Source organism: Chroicocephalus ridibundus, chromosome 2 (genome assembly GCF_963924245.1).
Source record: "Chroicocephalus ridibundus chromosome 2, bChrRid1.1, whole genome shotgun sequence".
Taxonomy (NCBI): domain Eukaryota; kingdom Metazoa; phylum Chordata; class Aves; order Charadriiformes; family Laridae; genus Chroicocephalus; species Chroicocephalus ridibundus.
The window spans coordinates 73,224,268-73,246,850 of record NC_086285.1 but is presented as its reverse complement, the minus strand read 5'-3'; positions in this window follow the sequence as shown (position 1 = coordinate 73,246,850).

The window sequence follows — 22,583 nt, the reverse complement described above, 5'->3', positions numbered from 1 at the left end:
GTCTGAGGAAAGTGCAAGCATACCCAAATACTGCTGAAAGTCAAAAGCTACTAAAAATGTTTTGTGGTCTTCTTCATGCCACAGCTTCTTTGACTCATTCAAAATGTCCCCGCATCTGTAGGAGCTACAGTCACCTTCAGAATGCACGAATGGGTCAGGCATGAAAGTCTGGTAGTTTAATCTGTGTTTTCTTGTGGATGCAGTTTTCTTTTACTAGATGACATTCTTTTCATTGTTGTCTGCTGCTATGTTTCTTTCATCACCGTGTATATGATGGCATCAATGTCATGATCAGAGCTTGTTGAGACTCACTGTGTCTACATCATCAGTAAAATGCATCAGTCCTCTTCATGTACTGTTCTACTAATGCTTAAAACCTCTCGTCTAGTGTTCAGGAAGAACCATTTCTGCGTACTGGTGAGGAGGTTCTGCCATGGCTTATTTTTTTTCCCAGTAAATCCAGATTGCAAATATATTTTTTTAGCCCCTAGAGGTAGAAAGCATAGAGCCAGCTCTAAACCTTTTCCTGGGATGACTTACTAATGATTCCCTGAGATCAATGTTCTTGTTGCATAGGAAAACCCAGACAGCTGGTGCAGCTGAAGTACTGAAAAATCCAGACACACAGAAAATACCATTTTTTTTCTTCTAAAAAGCAGGGGATATTCAAGATTCTTTTTGTTGCTATTTCTGAGATTTTGGGGAATAATCAAGTAATGAATTCAAGGTTTACTATACAACCCACTGGGCTAGAAACTTAATTTTTAGTTGAAATAATTACACAGTCACCCAATTCTAGGAAATTATGTTTTAAGGAACACACCAAATAATGTGCAAAATTTGTGGCAAAATCACATTAATTGATAACTCGGTGTCATAAATTTTTACAGAGAGAACACTTTGTAGGGTATAGTGAAATAGCAATGTGGACAGTGTATTCTGACAGTTATATATTTAGTGTTGTAGACTGTGCCCTTAGTCAGACAGTGTTTCATAAGTAGCATATAACCCCAACTGCAGTCATTGCAGGCCAAGTAAGCCAAAGAAACCCCCTTAGAGAACAGGATTCCCCTGTTCTTTCACATGAGTTAATTTGCTAGAGTGACATTTGCTGCCCACTTCTGCTGATGCTGTACCTAGCTGGTTTTGTCCATCTCCAAGCTCCTTTGCACTGGATGGGTGAGGGGAACGTCCCTGTTAGATCAGTCACTCAGGCAGAAAATAAAGACCTTTACCTCGCCATATTCACTGTGCTTGGTCTCGTCCTGTAAGGACCCATTTAGCTATTGACAGATACCTCCTGTAAATACACTTACTACCCTAATATAGAATAGAGGGGGAGAGACCACGAGTTTTGAATGTGAGTCTTTGAAATCTTTTACTTAGTTCTTGAAAGATACTGAGGTGATTTATGCTTTTCCGATACAGAACTGGAATGCCAGAGGTGACAACAGCGTGAATTTTCTTCTGCTCCTTCAACCTCTCCCTCCGTCGAGGACTTGAAGAGTGAGGATATCTCAGTTTTATATCCTCCTGCGAAATGAGACTGCTGGCAAGGATCCCTAGGTACATTACATTACTTATGTTAATATGCAGTTTTGTCAGCCTAAATTATTATTTTACAAATGATGACTACCTAGATTAGGCACAAGGAGATGATCAGGCAGAGCCGCACAGAGCGTAGCACAGTCATTTACTCTACCTTTCATATTCTTCACGGCAAATGGAGTTGCATCTTTTTATTTCGCAATATTCTGAGAGCTTTTTAAAACCAGCCCCCTTTTCTGAAATCTCTCCTCCTGAATCTCACCTTCTGTATATTTTTCCCATACATCTGTGGCAGAGGGATTTCCTCTGTTGAGTAAAGAAAGGTTTGTTCTTTTATAAGAACCTTGTAAGTATAAAGACAAAAAAAGGTTTTAGGATAAATCAAGTACTGGAGTAGCCAGATTATCCTCCTGTCTTCCTATTTATTATTTTTTTACAAGAAGGGAAGGAGGAGAAAAGAAAAGGAACAAAACATATTTAAATTTAATGCCTAAAATGGATTGGAAGGAGCTATAAATATTTCACACTGATGGGGTGAAATTCTGGTTCCCCTCAAGTCAGTGAGTGTTTTGTCACTGACTAACAGGGTCAGCACTTCACAATACATTTCTGGATTAATGTTTCACTTGAATAAATGTAGGCAAATGATTTAGGTATCAGAAATAATCTTTTTGTTTCAAAACTAGTCATTTATTTCATTCTTATTTTCTTGCTTTCCTGTATTTACACAGGCTCTGTACATACTGCACTGTATTTATAAAAGCTATCATTTTCTTTAGAAAAGAATATTGTTTGCTCTCCTGAATAATTCATCTTGGAGTTCTCTTTTAATCCCCCATCAAATGTGCCATTCTTGTATCTTCATAAAGGAAAAGAAAGGAAAACAACACTCCGAGGCTGATTTATGAATTAGACCATGAACATTAAAAATAGATGAAGTGTTGGTATAAATAAGAACTTCAGTTTAGATTCTGGTTCAGTTGTATCAGTACCTCTGAAACAACACTATTGGTTGTATACAAATTTCCACTAAGGTAACTGATTTATCACAGAGTATGAAAAAAGGAACATAAGAGAGAAATATGATGAAGATTTTATATTTAGCCTTGAGCTAGTATGGCTGACGATACATGTAGGATTTGAAAGAAAACAGAAATGCTTAGATTGCAATATAAATTCAACAGTAAATACAATGCAATTTATAATATTTGTGAAACAACCAACTAATAGTTGATGAAAGAACAGTTTATTCAAATTCCTATATATGCTATTAGGTTAAAATATAAATATTTTAGATGGAAAGGAGAGAACCCAGAAGCACCTTCATAGAGAATCTGTGGCCCACAAGCACTCGTAAGGTCTTTCATTAGATTACTGTTATACATTTAATGTACACGTTGGATTAGCGAGAGACCTTTCAGCATCCCAGTGAGGTTCATCTCCATCTTGTCCCTCTGACCTGTAGGAGGTCATCTGCCTCTACTGCCCAGCTGCTGAGCTGGGATATCTCCAAATAATTGTTGTAAGCAGCTCCAGCTCTTTTTCCCAGTATAAGATAGACTCAGGCATTGCAGCTCCTATAAAGTGTTGTTTCAAAGCTGTGTATCTTGTGTTGTTTATAAAACACTAAATGGTAATAACCAAAATAGTTGTATAGCACCATGAAGAGTGTATTTACAAAGTCAAACCGGTGTTAAAAGCGCACATCTATGCCACAGCACACAAACGGTTGTTGCTTGTAGCTGAACTGACCAATCTTGAAATGTCAACCTCTTCCAGCCACCAGCTTCATTCAGCCCGTAATAATCAGGAAAACCTGTTTTGCTTACCTGTGGCTGGCTGCCCCAGCATGGTGGAGTGGTTTGTCTATGGCTTCTGTCATCTCCTGTGTACATACCTTAGTGATAAGCAAAGTTAGGGGTTACCTCGGGGGACCTCAGCGGTTGCATTTCATCAGCAGCAAGGAAGGAATTGTTGAGAGTTCTTTTGTATAGCACTTAATAAAAGGGAAATAAAATGTGTTAGAGGAACAATGGAGTGAAGCCTTGTGGGGAAACAAAAGAGAAGAGGGTCCCCACATTAACATTGTAGGAACCATAGGCTGACCTACATCATCGGTTCTGGTGAGCAACACATATAATCCCCTCTTTCCGAGTCATCTATCAGTATTTATAATGGTTCACCAGTGTTGATGTGATAATGTTTAAGAAGTTGAAATATCTCTGAAGCATAGCTTTCCCAGGAATCCTCATGGTATTCATAGCAGATCTTCCTTAATCCCTTTTGTTAGTGTTAATGAACAAATTTGGTAGAGAACCTGATGTGCCTCACATATGGGAGTTGTTTGAGGTTGATTTGTTCATTGGTTGTCCTGATTTTTGTGTGATACAGGTCCCTAGCCAAAAGATTGTATGGTCATTTACTGTTAAATTAGTAACAGCAGAACAGAAGGGACTATTACTTGTTTGCTTTTACCAATTATTTTGATATTTGTTACTACCTTTTTCCTCTCCTGTTGTCATTGTGGATGTCACTTCTAGGACGTTAATCACAACTTTTTCAATGTCCTCATTTTCTGAAATGGAAATATTCATATTCAGGAGTACAAACAAAACCTAGATTCAAAGTTATCATGTCACATTTCTGACTGTTGGCTGGATGCTAAGAAACAACAAGCATTAGAACAAATATTTTCATGTATGAGTGAAAACACACACATACATGTATTCATGTTTCCTAATACCGGCCAGGAAGAGGATGAAGAGCAAAGGCTCAGATCCTCAGAGGTGTTTACATCTCTTACGAAAATACATTTCAGTACAGGCAGTAAATAGAAGATGGGCAGTGCCAATATGCATCTGTATGTGTCCTGGGGCTGTTTTTAGCAATTGGAAGTTCATACAGGAGCCTTTCTGGGCAAAACACCTGCTGATTTTAGTCCAGCTTTGTTTGAGGGGGAGCCTCAGGTTTAAAGGTCTGTTTGTTCCAGGGTGATTGAAGTCAGCACAAGTTTAGCCATTGATTTGAAAGAGCAGGTGGCAATCCTTAGGGGTCCACTGCTCTTCCAGCTGAAGTCAACTGAGTCGTTAACTTTATTTAATAGGAGATAGCTGTGATTCAGCAAATAATTAGCAAAAATGTCCTTAAACCTTTGTACAGCTGAATCAGCTCACCTTTGAGGAAAGCTTGTCTCCTTCAGATGTTGGCGCTATTGACAGGAGCAGCAGCAGCAGCAGCTGCTGTGTGGGTGGGTGTCTTGCCCGGCAACCTCATTCACTGACTCTGGATTTCACCTCCCACGCTCCACCTGCACAGGGCACGATTACTCAGTTTCTGTACAGCAGCAGTAGATTTTTCCTGGTGTTAATACTTGGTTGAAAAGCAATGGTAGTCTTTCTTTTTTTTAAAGTCTTTGGATGTTATGAATGCACTCCCAGCCCCCCCCTGTATGCAGTGTGCATGACCTTCAGAATAGCTGGAAAAGTGTGATTGCATTGATAAGTACACATGAATCAGGGTTATATTAGGACTGGTTTGTCATGTATATGTATGTACACATATGAATGGTCTATATTGTAGAAGAAATTCCAGGACTAGTAGTCGTAATAGTTACGTCTCTGTTGTCACTATACACATTGAATTGGAGAGTGTGCCATTACAATATCTGATCAAGAACATAGACATATCCCTTTTTCTCTCTTACTGTTTTTCTTTGCTAATGCTTTTTTAGTTTGTAGCTTTATTTAAAGAAAATAATCAGATTAGCTTTTCTTTAATTTTCTTTTATTTATGTGGTATATAGAATATATAATATAAAATGTGTAATAATTATATAATGTGTAGTAAATATTACATAAGATGTGGTATATATCATGTGTTATTTAATATACAACATATAATATACATAAATATCTATTAGAGAATCACAGGATTGTGATTGGAAGGGACCTCTTGAGATCATCTAGTCCACCCCTCCAAAATTATTTTTCATTTCAGCAAGGGGGTCCTTTCATGCATTTTCTTCTGCCTTATTTAAACCATTTATATGATGTACCCTGAAAAAATGAAACCAAAGATAAATACATAAAATATACAAAATAAATGCACTTTTTAGAAAATTTTAAATCATTTCATCCAAAAGAATGATCACAAAGTTCAGTGGCGTAAGCAGCTATCACTCCTTTGGAATTAATAATAATATGATTTATAACATCTACAACTCTGTATCGGAGTTGTTTTATGATTCTTTAAAATCTTCACTCTAATTATGTTTTTTTTCTCTTTAAAAAACTGGTTTGATCATTACATGTGTGAGCCACACCCTGAAAAAAACGGAAGGCTTTGCACACCTGATTTAAGATTTAACCTACTATCAGTGTTAAACCTGTTTCAGTCTGTCATTCTCTTGCTTAAAATGCAGTGGAACTCAAGGGTTTCTATTTGCTATTTTAGCAAATCAATTTTTTATAATCTGCTGTGGTTAGAACTTGATTCCTGCAGTCCAAGTTGTATAGTGCGCTTTTCTTCCACTAAAAATAATTGGGAAAAAAAATTCACTGACTTCTTTTGCTTTTAAGTGCATTGAATGTAACAAAAAGAGCCAGCTTGATAGAACTGTAAGCTAAACGCTCATAATTGTGCTCAGAGCAGACAACAGACAATCAAACCTCCTCACATACACCCAGAAACCTTCAGCCTTTCACTTATGTGCAGCTGTTTTTATGTGATCTTGCTGAGGCTTTCAGCAATGGTCACAGTTGCTGATCACCAAGCGCTGGATTGGTACCCCCCCGATTGCTCCTATGCTTCTGAAAAGGTTTTGTGGGAAGGAAAAAAAAAAAGTCTTCTTAATTCATGTTGCTTTAGGCTATCATGATGCTTCAGTCTGAAAGATCCCTAGCTTTAGAGCTGCAGAATCCCTGGGAAGTTCAGGAACCTGACTCCGTGGTGACCTTTTCTGAAATAAAAGGTCAGCATGCCACAGACAGACTTGCCAAGTCAACTGCTTTTCCCTCTAGACTAAAGCTTTGTGGTCTTATCCGCAGATCTGTTAGGAAACTTGGACAAGCTACTGCTTTTTGTTGTTTCAGGCACCATTTGTGTGTTGAATGGAGTTTCATACTAAGTGAGAGTGATTTCAGTACAATGGAAGTAAGCTTAGCATCCTGTGGCTCCTTCTACATTGTCTCCAAATATTTACAATTTTAATGCAGATTTCCTAGGTTCATTCATAGGATTTGGTTCTGTGCAAATCTTTCTCTCCCATTTTCATGCTTTTTCTTCTTTTATTCTCCCAAAGTTGAGAGGGACAACTTATTTGGTACATCAGGGAATGATCTTCCAACGGTTTGAGTTAGCTTAGGATCAAAAAATAACCTTGTTACTGCCACCTCATTATTTCCTATGCCAAAGAGCTTTTAAGCATAGGGCTTTATTTCCTTTGTTTTAGGGGAGCATTTTTGGGGTACAAAATCTGGACAAGCCTTTACCAGTTATTTTAAACACGGTCATAGAAATGTTTTGACAGTCGGGAGTGGCTTGGGGTGGCAGTTTTGCTTTGTCAGTGGCTTGGGGCTTTGTAGTTTTAACTGAAGATTAAATTTGGGCCAGAGCAAATATGTGCTCTTCCCATCCTCTTCCTTCAAACTTCTCTTTGTGAGACAAATAGACATTAATACTGAAAAGACTACAGAAGCTGAAGATTTCATTGTATTAAACCTCTCTGGTATCATATTTTCTCCTACTTTCCTTTATCTCTGTTCATTTGCATCTTAGATTAGGGTACCTGTTTAGGGCAAGAACTGTGTTTTTGGGTAATATTAATCAGCTAGTGTATCTTTGGAGACAATTTTGTGAATTTTTCTGTTAATGTTTTAGAAGTAGAGTCTTACCTGTAACAGTTATTTTTACTTACTGAATGTTTCAGGTCAGATTCTCATTTCTTCTACATCTCCAGAACTATACTGAAAGCTGCAGGGATCTACTGATTTATAGCCACTGCACGTCTGACCTGGAGTTCGTGCAGTTATTTCACTGAAATATAATCTGAAAGTAGGAATGTGTATGCTGCTAATGACTTAAAACTTTATTACGTGACTACTGTAGCAAAAATATATGCCAATCAACAGTGGCTTCTATATTGAATATTGTCAGGTCATTGTCCAGTCATGCCCTCACAGACTCCCTAATAGACTTGGAATTCAGACGCTGGACACAGATAGAACATTGGAAAGTGGGAGCTCTGAGGTTGCACTGACAGGGATTGGTGAGTCATGGGCCGATCCGAGTCAAAGATGTTACTCTTAATTTTTCATTAACCACATAGGAAGCCTCAACCAAGGTGCTTACAGCAGAGTGAAGTATGAATATCTCAAATTCCTATGTGAGTCACGGACCAAATGCTGTGGATCAAAAGCTCAATGGCTTTGTAAGAATAAATTGCACTTGAGAGTCCCAGTCATACCTGTCACTGCTGCGGGTTCTGCGTTCTGGATAGGATAGCTCTGCAGTGTTGCAGCTTAGCACAAATCTATTCACCTACAGTTTGTTACGTGCTCTAAAGAATAACTTGTCACCAAACCTGCAAATCAGTAACTATATATGTAATGAACAAAGATAGATTGTTCTTGTCCATGGCAAAAAAAAGCAGGAGAATATACGTCAGTTGCCTGTTTAGTTGTTTTATGATTCAGTTGCCTCAACTGACTCAAATTGAGTTTTATGCTACATCTGGTTCTTCAGTTGCTTTATGATACTTTTCCCATTAAGTTCTATCTGTTTCAAAAGGGTGACAGAGCTGAATTTGTGGGACTCCTGTCCTTTGGTAGTATCAGAAGGGCATAGTGAGATATTTTGAGTCTGGCAGCACCACTGGCTGTTTTGGCTGGTGGTGTGCAGGATGAAATGGGATTGGCCGTTACCAGCTCCGTGCATGTGTTGTAGCAGCAAACATTTGGTTGTTTCTATGGGTTGTATGTGCTGACAGGACACTCGTGGTGCTGTCCGAAAAAGAGGAGGGAGACTAGTGGCGATGCATAACACGATGCTCAAATTTACACAATTGCTGTGTTTCGGTAATTGAGGGAATGTTGGATTTTACAGCATGATCCCTGATCAGCTGCGAAATTCTGGTGGAGCTTTATGAAGAACCAAAACTTTCTAGAAGACATTTTGCTCATATGCCACAACTTTGACACCTTTTCACAACTTCTTAAATACCCTGTCTTTCAAAATTGTGGATTTGCTATGACTACTCATTCATAAAAAGGCTGCTGTCTTCTGTTGTATGAAAGGAAGATGTTTAACAAATAGACATTCTGTATTGATCCACTGTCTTGGCCTGGTAAAAATGGCCATTAAAACCACAGTAATTCCAGCTCAAGTGTTTTGAAAGAACTTGTATAATCTGCCCCTCTATTTTTAATGTGAAAAAATGTCTGTATTTTTCTAGCAGGTTTTTTTTTTTCAGAGAACCGCCACAACAGAATGTCACAAGACAAACTCAGCTGAAGGTGCACAAGGATAAAACCTTGCCCACTGATACCGAGTTTGTTTGAAACTCCACTCCTGCGCACAGTCATCTGAGGCGTTTGGGTTTGCAGCTTTGCGCTACCACACCTGTGTTAGTTACCTGGCAAACACACCTTTTACATTCCACGCGTTGTCTGGCGCTCGATCCACACGCAGAAGCATGCACGTACATTCACACCGCAGTGAGCAAAAGTGATCAAACAGAACTGATGTACTGGGCAACAAAACACCATAGAAAGGTTGAGGAAAAGGCTGCCTAGAAAAGACTTTTAGACAACTGTGTTCATCTACGCATGTGGAAGTGAAAACCGGCAACTTTGTCTCAACACTAAAAGAATTTATTGGTTAAAATAAGATAACCGATATGCAAAAAATACATGTTTTTTGCATATTGGTTACATGTTTTCAATAAAATAAGTGTGTTAAATACGTATTTGGTATTCCATAGCATATGCGAGATAAAATTCAATATGCAATTATGTGAAATTGTTTACTATATTTGGGTAATTCTTCCCATTCTTTCATACCTTAGTGATCGATGACAGGGATTTGAGTCTGTGACATCTGTTCTTGACTTACAGTCTCTGGCTTTTAGAGAGTTACAAATGTTCATTTGCAAAAGCTACATGGAAATATGTATCACATGTACTATAAACGTTGTACAGCATCCAGGCTGCGTCAGCTCTGTTAACTAGATGCTGACACTGGATTTATTGGAAGATGAGACTTGAAAATTAACCAAAACAAAAATATAGTCCAAACACTTACAGGTTCTTGTTCACCTCCATTCACCCCCATAAAAGAACATTTAAATTGACTATGTACTTATGGAATTTTGGTACAATGTTTTTTCCCAGAGAAAACTTGGTTTCAAACAATGAAAAATGGGCTGGAATATGTTCCTTCCAATTTTCATTTCTTCTTAGACAGTTTTTTCTTCTTTAATGAACTATTTACTGGACATGCCACTTTTTACAATAGAGGGTTTGATAATTTCAAATACAAATTTCCATAACATCATCTTGATTTTTGTGAAATGGAAAATAGTTCAAGTATATTGTGAACATTTTCCTCCAATGGTTTTAAATGGTCTGTCTAAACACAGGCTATGCTCACTATTATTCCTTAGTGGCAGTATTTGATATCATATTAAGGTTGTATCTTTCAGACTGATAGTGATTGTTCTGTGAGTTAGCAGAGTATCATTGCTGTTTATACAATACATGCATAATTTATTGTGTTGATATATTGCTTTTATGATCGTCCCTATGAGCTATCTTCAGGATTTAGTTCAGTTTTAATCAGAGAGGCAAAGTTAGGCAATCCCTGCCTTATATTTATATTTGAAAAACAAAAAATCAGCAGAAAACATTTTACACAGAAGAAAATAAAACTGGGTGAAGAATCTACAGAAGCAAGCTTTACCTTAGGTGAGCTCGTTGCCCTTGCGTCCTTTTACAAGCAGCAGAAAGGGGCTCCTTCTGACAGTAATTCAGAGGATCCACACGTCTCTTGACCACAGAACAAGATTGGGGAGATTAATTTTTCCTAGAGTGAAGTTAGGCCTATGGAAATGACTTTCAATTTTCTCTATTAGAAACAAGTTCTGCTTTGCACCAGACTACAGTATTCAGTGAGGGTAAAATGCAAGATACAGAATTAAAGTGTTTAGCATCATCAGACAGTGCTTGTCTAATTCATTGCAGGAAGGGGAGGACATATATTCTATTGTCTTTTTTTTTTTTTTTTTTAAAGAGGAAAAGTACTTGAACCCATTTGTGCCATTTAGCTTGATGCAACCCTAGATATAGAAAGTGATTCTGTATTTCATATACTGAATGTATAATCCTATTCTCATTTCTCACTGTTAAAGATATCTGGTGATCTCATGTGGAAAGTTCAGAGTGCTGTGTCACGGTCAGCATATTTGGTTTCTTTGGAACTAGGCAACCCCAGCTTAGTCTATTCCAAATAACAACATTTCTTATTAATAGGGTTCTTTTTAGAGTATTGATAGTACTTGGCAGGTATGGAGAACTGCGTGTGCTAGATGATGGCCTAGTTAATTGTGGAATTTCATTCTCCTTTATTTCATGAGCTGACTTGCAAATTCTTTCTCTTTTTATATCAGAGAAGCTTTTTGCAAGCACCAGAAACCAAACTGGGGAGGAACCTAGGACTTTAGTTCTCAGGTCTGGTAACAATCTCACATGTTGCAAAGATCCCGTAGCTGTCCTGACTTCAGGAGTGTTTGAAAACATCTGTTAATGCACTTTATTAAAACCATCTAATCTGAAGACAAGAACACAAGACCCGACCCAAAGTTCGCTGAAGGTATCATCTGGAGAGTTTTCAATGATTTCACAGTGCTGTGGAGAAGGCCACTAGACCCTTTGAGAGGGAAACTGTTTGCAGTCAGTATGAAAATATCTGTGATTCTGTTTGAAACCTCTTTTACAGCCTCTCCTGTACTTTATCCTGAAAATTCTATGCTCGCTTCTCTCCTGACCACTGTAGTGACCAAATCAGCTCTTAAACTCAAATTGCAAACTGCTCTTGGTCTTTTTCAAAGCCTCAGGATACAATTCCTTTCTCCTTATAACAATTTTAGAATGAGCAGGCCGATCCAGAAGTCCTTTTGCCTCTCCCAGCACCAGGAGTTTCAGAGAGGAAAAGGGAAGAGGATGAGCAGAGGAGCCTTCCTCCACAGTGGTAGAGGAGGGTTCCTTTCTCAGGCACTTCCAAACATGTGCCCCATTCTGCAGCCTGGCGCGACATTTATAAATGGATTCTCTGAGTTCATGACCTATTTCAAAGCAAGTGCCAGATGCCAACATGTTTTGTCATGGCTCATCTGTGGACAGTGGGCACCTGTTGCAGAGAAGATTCTTCGCCCAGGCCTCTCCAGTGGGTAAATCTAAGCTTCTAATCTGGATAAGAAAATATCTTGAATAAAAAGAAACAGCCCTCGGGAAATCAGACATAAACTTAGATGATATGCAGATAAGATCTTTGGTGTGTTTTTTTTTTAAATTATTATTCTTTTTTGAACCTTCAAGCATGTTTATTCAAGTGACGTTGTTAGAAGGCAGTCTATAGAAAACCCAGTTAGGATTCCATAACTTTTAAGTGCTTCACATGGCCAGATTTCATTTTACTTTTGCCAAAATATGGAAAAAGGAAGGCCAATAGCTTTAAAATTTAATTTTGAGTACATTTAATTAGATGGCAATTATATTTTCCTATAACCATACAGGTTTGGGGCAAAATTTTACAAAGCCAACATAACATGAAAGCATTACCTGCTTCTTAAAGTGCAAAAGAATGCATGAGAATAACCACCAGGTGTGTGTCTAAACTGTCGCTTACACATTTAAGAGGAATCTGTGTATAAAGTTTTTATTTCTTGACCAAGAAAGTTAAAGGATTGACATACACCAAAGTATGTTTCTTAAAAATACATAGAGCCTTTTCCATGTCAGTTCCAGAGGCTGCAGTCTGCAAGAGTAGGGTAAGGATCAGGGGCACTGTTGGGCTAGTGATTCCAAATTGTAAGCTGAAATTAGCTGAAAATTCTAAATTTCAGAAGTTTTGCACACAATGTGGGAGACTAGGCCATACTTAAGAGAACAGAGAAGAAGATACATGAGATCTGTGAAACAGCAAGAGATGAGATTTGATTATCTGATCATGGATTATTGTATTTCTACCACCTTGGTGATTTCACACCATGCTCTCCTCCTCCTCTCAGCTTCCCAGCATTTGCCAATAGCCAAACGAAATTTTCAGTTTGGTGCATGAAAAACTTGAAAGGACCTGGATTAGATTCCTATTAGGGCAGAAAGAGGCTTTGGAAATCTGCTGTCATCCCATCATCCCACAGAAACAGTCCAAAATACCGTATTCTGGGGGAGAGAATGGAAAGTATCTAGAGCACCAAATGTGGCAGCTGGAAACGATTTAAAAAAATACACAAGATGGGTAGGCCAGTCATGATATGAGGGGTAAGAGAGGCAGCTGGGAGATTTAAAAGCGAAGGCCTGAGAGCAGCTGAAAAATGCCAGCAGTCTGTTAGCGAGAATGTCTGAGAGCTAACCGGCTGTGTGCGATGAGAAAACATGCCAAAATGATATGAAAAACAGCTGGAGAAAAACAAAATTTCAAAGCCTCTGAAACAGGGATGCATATGCAAATTCTGCTAACACTATTGAACAAGTAAATGAAATTTTTTTTTTTTCCCTCTCTGCTTTTGTAAGTTCCTCCTTTTTTCACAAATGACCTCTTTTCTGCAAAATCTGTAAGAGTTCTTTTCTGGTGCCTCCTCCTCCTCTTGATCTTTTGGGTTTTGGTTGGCTCCTCCACAAGAAATAGGTATCTCTGAACAACACCGTTCACTTGTTAGTAGTCTCTTAAACCAGTATTTTAACTGTTTATTTTTCTATTTCCTGACCTTATCAAGACTTTCCCTGCTTATCATTCCGAACATGAAAACCCCTCAGTGGAATACCGTTCTCTGTGAAGAAAATGTGTTGGTAGCAGTTGATTTTAATAGTTCCAGATCTCATTCTGGGTAGGACCTATAAGATTTAGATGGTTTTGTATTCCAGAGGGCTAGCTGGAGGAGTTGGCAGCCTTAAAGGGTCTCATGAAAAGTCACTAGAATTTGGCAGGGTCTAAAGTAAGCTTCTAATAAGAACATGGTGACTTTGGAAAGTAAACTATAAAAATGCACAGTGGGGCAGATTTTCAAGGCTTTATGCATTATGATTGCACCTGTATTTTTGCATGTATTTTATTATACACACAGTTTATAATTTACTTGCATCTGATCACATATTTGAATCTAGTCTGGGTGCGTGCATCAGTGATGTAAAGACATCTGCCAATATCATAGAATCGTAGAATGGTTAGAGTCAGAAGGGGCCTTAAAGATCATCTAGTTCCAACCCCCCTGCCATGGGCAGGGACACCTCCCACTAGACCAGGCTGCTCAAAGCCCCATCCAGCCTGGCCATGAACACCTCCAGAGATGGGGCCTCCACAGCTTTGCTGGGCAACCTGTTCCAGTGTCTCACCACCCTCACAGTAAAGAATTTCTTCCTAACATCTAATCTAAATCTCCCCTCTTTCAGTTTAAAACCATTAACCCTCATCCTATCATTACACTCCCTGATAAAGAGTCCCTCCCCATCTTTGCTGTAGACCCCCTTTAAGTACTGGAAGGCTGCTATAAGGTCCCCCCAGAGCCTTCTCTTCTCCAGGCTGAACAACCCCAACTCTCTCAGCCTGTCTTCACAGGAGAGGTTCTCCAGCCCTCTGATCATCTTTGTGGCCCTCCTCTGGACTCGCTCCAACAGCTCCATGTCCTTCTTATGTTGGGGACTCCAGAGCTGGACACAGTACTCCAGGTGGAGTCTCACCAGAGCAGAGCAGAGGGGCAGAATCACCTCCCTTGACCTGCTGGCCAAGCTGCTTTTGATGCAGCCCAGGATGTGGTTGGCTTTCTGGGCTGCAAGCACGCATGGCTGGCTCACGTCCAGCTTCTCATTCATCAACACCCCCAAATCCTTCTCCTCGGGGTTGCTCTCAATCTGTTCCCCACCCAGTCTGTATTTGTTCTTGGGATTGCCCCAACCCACATGCAGGACCTTGCACTTGGCCTTGCTGAACTTCATGATGTTCTCACAGGCCCACTTCTCAAGTCTGTGGAAGTCCCTCTGGATGGCGTCCCTTCCCTCCAACGTGTCAGCCGTTCCACACAGCTTGGTGTTGTTGGCAAACTTGCTGAGAGCACACTCAATCCCACCATCCATGTCACCAACAAAGATGTTAAACAGCACTAGTCCCAGTACCAGCCCCTGAGGAATGCCACTCGTCACTGCTTGCCACTTGGACATCCAGTCACTGACTGCAACTCTTTGAGTGGGACCATCCAGCCAATTCCTTATCCACTGAGTGGTCCATCAAATCCACGTCTCTCCAATTTAGGGACAAGGATGTCATGTGAGACAGTATCAAATGCCTTGCACAAGTCCAAGTAGATGATATCAGTTGCTCTTCCTTTATCCACCAACACTGTAACCCTATCATAGAAGGCCACCAAATTTGTTAGGCACGATTTGCCCTTAGTGAAGCCATGTTGGCTGTCACCAGTCACCTCCTTGTTTTCTATGTACCTTAGCAAAATGTCCAGGCTACATACAGTAGCATGTTCTTTACCTTTGAAATTGTGGCTCTGCTGTTTTTCAGCTGTGAAAGCAAGAGACAGTATGCGTGTACTTTTTTTTCCATAGATCATAAGGAACAAAGAGCTTATGTGAAAAGAAGAGTACAGGAGAAGATCTTAATAGATTCTATCCCATCAAAAACTGAAATATAACAACATGAAAGAGCAAACATGCTGTCTAGCTCCTCTGAAGCTGTTTGCTAATGACCTCCAAGGAACTAGAAAATGTTAGAGAGCGTAGTCTCAGTTTGAAGCCTTAGAGAAGAAAAAATAGCAGACAGGGAGAAGGATGCAAATAAAGTGAAGGAAAGGATGGAGATAGTCAATATTTATTTTTCAACAACAATAAAACCCTAATCAGGCAGCAAATTTTTGATAGCTTTCATGCCGCCTGACCTACACTGTTATGTCCAGGAAGAGCAGCATCAGTTTTGGAGGGTGTGAAAGTAGACTCACAGAATAATAAAATAATAGACCAAATTGAAAGCAGGAGAGGGTATAAAAATGCAGATTGAAATATATTAGACTGAGCATTTTCTAAAAGACATCTGAATGATTACCACTTATTATTGGTGAAATATAACTCATTACGTAGCATATACTATTTTAACTAAAGAAAATAATAGTGTTAGATCAAAAGATTTACAATCCAATCTGGTAAAATACCAAATGAGACAGAGAGAGCTAGAACATCCACCAGGGAAAGTTATGCATATCTGACATAGGGAAAAATACCTGGACTGAGTGAGAAGAAATGTTCATGGTGCAAATTAATTGTTTTCAAAGAAAGCATTTAAATTAACTTTTCTGACACCTGAAATCCTTTGACCGTGTATTTTAAAAGAAGGTCTTTTGTTTTGGACGTTCTTGACATTATGTTCTCCTAATAGGAACAATTAGCCAAAAGCATAAACTTACAAGAAATTTTACATGTAAGATCTAGTGTTGCACTTTTTATGCTTAAGTAAATTTCTCTCTTGGAATAAGAAATTTCAGCTTCCCTTCATCATTTTTCCATGATTAGCAACAGACTAAGCAATTTATTATTCTACATTCTGGTGTAAATATAGATGGCCTCTGTTTTTTTAAAAAAGATAAGTTTATGAGAAACGAGTGCAGGTGCACTTATCTGAAAAGAAGTGAGATAGTGGATTTGAGAAATAATGGGGGAGGCACTGTCCAACTGTTTTCTCAATGCATTGCCTTTGATAGTTGAAATAGCTCTGCCTTCCTTCTACATGTCCTTCTTTCCAGAAGATCTTTGCCAGTGGCTTTGCACTACCTTGTGACTTCGGAGAATTTCCCCCCAAGAAAGTTGTCCAGGTTCATGTAGCCGTAGACCTTGCAAAAGAAGGAAAAATTCAGTTGCAGAAGGAAAAACGGTTTGGTCAGTTAAATTTTTAATTAAAATGAGGCAGTTAGTGGAGAGACTGACTTTGCAGGACCTCCTGCAGCAGGAGCATGAACCTGTAAATCCAGAAAAGCTGCTATGAAGTCTACAAATGACAGATGTACAGATGTGGCTCCATTTAAATGGAGTGCAATACTTCAGTTTCATAGTTGTTGTGGTTCCCCCACATGCTGCCCTTTGAGTGATCTTACTTTATATTTTTTCTCAAAATATCCCAAGGTGGAGTGCTTTCTACCACGTCTCAAGAATGAGAATGGCACAAGAGGTTTCACTACTGATGATTTTTTTTTTTTCAGACTCCAGGGAACAAGCTGAGCATCACTAATAGTTCTCTTTCCTCTCCTCTCCTCTCCACCAAGTCATTATCAGAAGAGGATCCAAAGTTCATCACAAACATGAACATGTACCTACCCTTTTCTTCTTTCAGCACATCACATTGAACAGCAGAATTATCCTTCCACTAAACACACATAGGTGTTGGAGTGTGTTCCCATACTACGAATTTCAGAGCAAGTCAATGCCCGGTAGAGCAAGGTGCTGTTTGGAGGGTTTACATGCAGCTTGCCCTGCTCAACAACAAGGCCTTTGTGAGTTTTTCTCTGGGGTAGTCAAATGTTCTTGCAAACACAGGTAACCCTCTAAACACCAGGATCTGTGAACAGTGCAGTAAAACATTTATTTGCTTGAGATCATTGCTGATTTAGGAATTAAGTCAGTTGGTATAATTAAATCTTTTACCTGTGTGACTGACAGAACCTGAGACTTTGCAGGTAACTCTGCCTAGATTTAATAACATCCCACTGGGAAACATTTTGTTTCGATATTGGTATATTTATGACTTTGTCCTCAGGAGTCACCAAATGGGCAACAACTACCCTCATTCTCAGCCAGTTGAGACCTGGAAGATCTGCTCTTAGTTTTTGAACTCCAAACAATCGTACCATCCTCATAAGGGCATTAAATCCCACAGTAAACGTCAAGAATCCATGAAAATCTTCTGACGTTTGCAAGTAGTAGCACTTTCACCGCCACCAAGCAGACTGTACTTCTGACCCCTTTAGAGCAAACCTCTCTGGCCTCCAGCAATTCTCTCAGGGTATGTTCATGCAGACCTTCTGTTTTCAGTCTGGGCCCTGGCTACAATCCCTGGGTATCACCTCGTCTCAATTGTGCCCAAAGCTTGCTATGCTGTTCTCTCTGCAGCAACGGCTGTGGCAGTTAGCAACCAAGCTGTCCTGCTGGAACAAAATATCATTAATACAGCACAGCCGCATTTCAAATAAACCGTACCTTAAAAGCAATAAAAGACAGAGTAGAGACAGTGCCTGCTTCTCCCTAATACTGCCATTCCCAGCGTTTAGGGAAGCCAGATTCCTTGAGGCTCCTCCACACACTCTGTTTGTATCTCTGCCAACCCATATTCTTAGAGAACTGCTGGCAAGTGCTGCTGCCATTGTCAGGATCAGACCAAGGCACTCCATACGGTTTGCATTATATTGAAAACAAAATACAAGACCTTTGAAGCCAGCTTCGTTCTTTGAAGTTCCAGTGGGCACCAAGACTTTCTTCCCCAGAAAGACACTACAGTGCTGCTTTGTTTGCCCTTTGCCTAGCCTTTATTAAGCCAAACCAGTGCATTCACACAAGAAAGCCCTTCAGCTGTGGTGTGCCCTTCTCAGGCGTTCGCTCAGCTGAGCCACTGCAGCCACATCAGGGGCAGCTCCCTTTTGACACAAGCCTTCTGAAGGCTGATGGGCCTGCTTCTGCTTTCACACTCAGATGCTGCTCTCAGAGCTTTACGTTAGGCTCTAATTCCTTTTGGCAAGATCCCAGGTGTTGCGAGAGTAGACAGGAAAATTGCTGTTCTTGATAAGGTCAGAGGAAAACCAGTTTCAAGATACAGTCGTGTACGTGGAACTGGTGACATTTACAGAAGAATAAAGCCTGGAGATCTTTGTACTCTATCTTACATGAAAAACAGTATAAATTATGATGGCACTCAGGTTAGTGAAAGGATGCACTTTACAGAAAATGAGAAAAGAGTTTACTTGATAAAGTACTTCTCTAATGGAAAAAATCCAATATTGATGAAAATCAGGAAAGAATAATGCATAAACTTGCATACTGTGATGCCTAAGACTGGGTTTATGAAGACCACGTTTTCCTTAAATAGTGTTCATAACATATACTCATGCCAAGGAATATGCATTACTCCATAACTGCATATTGAAAAAGAAATTGTGGACATTCCTTATTGCACTAATGTGCTACTTACCATCTTCCAAGGCCAGGAAGAGAGCATACTGGACAAAGAGAGCCACCCGCTTTTAAGGTCCTTTATCGTTAGTGTGATGAAAAAATTACATTATAATTGAGACTGACCATCACTTAAAAAAGCTTTGGACATACCTTGAAAAAAAGCTTGTGCTTCAGCTTGGTTAGGCTTGGGTTGTTCCTTTTGCCCATGCTTATGTGTCTGCATAAAACATTCACAAGTTATCCGACTGTCCTGAGTGAAAACAAGATTTGCCTCTAGACTTTCATTATTTCTATCTTCATTCAGAAATATTACTAGTGGACAAATTACGAGATGAATTCCAGCCGTTTGAACAAATAGCCAGGGAATCCCAATTTTTGGCAATGGTATGGCATCCACAGCCTTAAGCAATTAATCAGTCCCCCTTTTGAAGCAGCTGGAAAATACACTGATGTGTTTCTGTTGAAAACTATTCAATTGTAGTGGTTCTTGTCAGGAAAAAAATCAGAACATTCTACTCTCATACTTTCTAAGTGCAGGGATATTATTTTAAACAATCTATTATTTGTTAAATAGGGGTTTTTTTTAAATGATCAAAACACAAAATGTTTGAAAAATTACCTGAATTTTTTCTGGAAAGGAATTTTGTTCACTGCAGTGTTTTAAACTTTAGCTTATTTTTTTCATCCAGACCAAAAAAACCCAACCAGTAAAAGTTTTTCAGAGGATGGCAAAATCCCTTCTCTGCAGTGCTGGATAAAAATGTGTTCTGTTCTTCAAGTGTGTGGTAAAGATTGATTCACGTCCTTTGCAAGTGCAGTGACAAAACTCTTTTAACAGCTGAATGAAGGATGACGGATTCACTGAGCTTTGCTTACGATCTACCTCTGTCAGATTTGGTATTTTGGCATCTTTTGCTCTGGTTCAAATGGAATCGGTGAATTCAGAAAAAGGTGAGCTGTGGATAGGAAGAGCTCTTTTGTAAACATTTTTCCAGATTTCGTAAAATTCAGATAAGTTTGATGTGAAAGACTATGGGGCTTTCTTAATGTAACTGAAACATTTTACCCAGTTTAAGTCTTAGGTAGAAAGTGAGTGAGCACCTGCAAGAGCCCTTGCCCTGTATAGAAGTGGGGAGCACAACATCCACAATAGCCACATCTAGAGAGGAGGGAAGAAGCAGCGGGCACACCTGTGAAGTCTGGTCCCAAGATTAACACAAGGTTACTGAGATAGAGAGCGTATATATCTCAGAGACCTCTCACCAATTAATTTGGATTGCATCTTTTGACTTTCAGATACTTGGTGATGAAACAGACTTTGGTGGGTTCCTCCCTATTCCCAGGCTGTTTAGGTCAAAAATAATGATAACGTAAGCTAGTCCAAATCTCAGCAAAGTTGGCATACGGAATTGGAAAACATTACAGAAATAATTTCCTTTGTGTTGAGAAAAGCTGATAATTGTTCTATGTGCACATCTGCATGTTTGAATGCAGTCATGGTTGTAGTTTTCTCCTTACTCTTTGACACTATGTCAAGCTTATTTTTTCTCCTAATTTTAGACTGGGCTTTGGAGGAAAAAAAGAATCTGCAAAGCAGCCCCCACAGTCTGATCATCGGTCATAGTAAGCATTTTGTAAATTCCCACATAACCATGGTCCTTTCAAAGTCCTTAAAAATATTTAGTTGCTGCTACTGTAAGGTGTTTACTTGGTTTTTCTAAATGTAGTATATAATAATATAATGAATTTTTTCCTCGGGATCCTTGTGCCCAATACTATGGTGGCATGAATTTAGTAAACTAGCTTAAAAGAGCATTTCCCTATTGTTTTCAGGGATACAGAAAGAACAGCTGGATGTAAACTTCTAGCATGCATCTTCTAAGATAGTCTTGCTAACCAATAAATGGTTATTGGTTAGCAAGACTGTAATATGTGGTAATATTAAATGTAGTGTAAGGCTGAGTGGTTTTCCTTTTCTTGCATTATCCTTCCCATTCTACTTACTGTAACCCATTCACAGCATTGTATATTTTGGTGATAGTTACAAGGCCAAACTCCATCATAATCATCAGTTTTTACTTGCTCATAAATTTTTCATTAAAGAATTCCCATGTGTGTGAGCTTTTTACACTTAGACTTTGTCCAGAGCTTGTTTTATTGCTAGTTTGATGAAGTATAACCTAATAGTCAAGCACACAGGAGAACACAAAACAGAAGTTACATACTTTGCAATCTGAATACACAGCTGACATGTTTATTTATACCAAAAACCTGCAAAATAAATTGAAACTGAGCTGAAGACAATTCAAATCATATATGCAGGCTCTTTAGAACGGAAACATAGGTTCAGAATAGAACACTTTTTTTCACGAAGTTTTGAGCATAACTAGGGAATTGCTCAGTTTGAAATGATTCAGCATCTGATGAACAAGACTAAGAGGTGCTTTGAATGGATGCTTCATTATTTTAATCCTAATATAGTGCTTTCATGTGTTTGAAAAATCCAATAAAAATTAGATACTCTAGTAATACCAAGTTATGTAGGTTAGTTAATGGGAAAATGGAAATATTAGGAAAAGCTACAATTCTAGCAGCCAGGTCATCAGTGTAACCTTTCAAGGTATTACACCTTTCTTAATCTGCAGATTCCTTAGCAATGGTTCATAGTTTCAACTTCTCCCTCCTCCCCTCCCTCTGCGCAAGGAGCTCAGCACTGGTCACTTCTCAGTGTAAAATCTCTCTCGAAGGTTTTGGAAACGCAACTGGAAATTGTATTGTGTGCAGTTTCTTGCTGCTTACATATATGGCATCTCTCAAGTAAAATGCTAACACAGTATTCACATATTTCACAATTAAGTGCTGCTATTTTTTGGTTATTTTATTTTGGTCCTGGCAATACGAACTATTTGCATTTCAAGTATGTGAGGTGTTATTGAGGTGTATTTTATGTACAAAGGTCTGTTCATCTACTCATTTAGCAAAAACAAGCTAGTGTTTATGTTGTAGGCCCAGAGCTAGGTCTGCTGGTGGAACTTGCACATTTGCATGGTCAAGTTATGGAGCCAGCATGCAACCGACCTTTATAAACTGCAATCATCAGCTTCTATTCTGCTCCTGTTGTGGCTTACCAGAACACAGTCCCCCTCCAGGGCAGCAAGCGTTCCCCCTTCATGCCTTACCCTGGGGTGTCTGTCACCTCCAGATGGAGGCAGGGGAAGGCCCAAGGACATTGTCAGGGGTCTATATAGATAGGGCAAAGATGCTTTCCTCCTCCTATATCAACTAACAGGTTACTGTGCCACACGGCTTCCTGAGCCATCGGTATCCTCTCTCTTCCACTAAGAGGGACTTTTGGTTTAAACTCCTACTTGATACCATGTCTTGTAGGCAGATGCTTTCTGGGGAAGACCAGGGTGGGGAAATGGGAGAACAGAGTAGAAAATGGCATTTATTTAGTGTTTCCCACTCACCTCCCTGCTGGGTGTTTACGTGCTGCTTAGCAGAAAGAACGCTCCATTGTGCTCTGCAAGGTTGCAGATCGTAAGGTCAGACTGCAAAAGGCAGTCTGGCAGCACTTCTCAGCAGCCAGGCTATAAGCAGTCGTTCAGA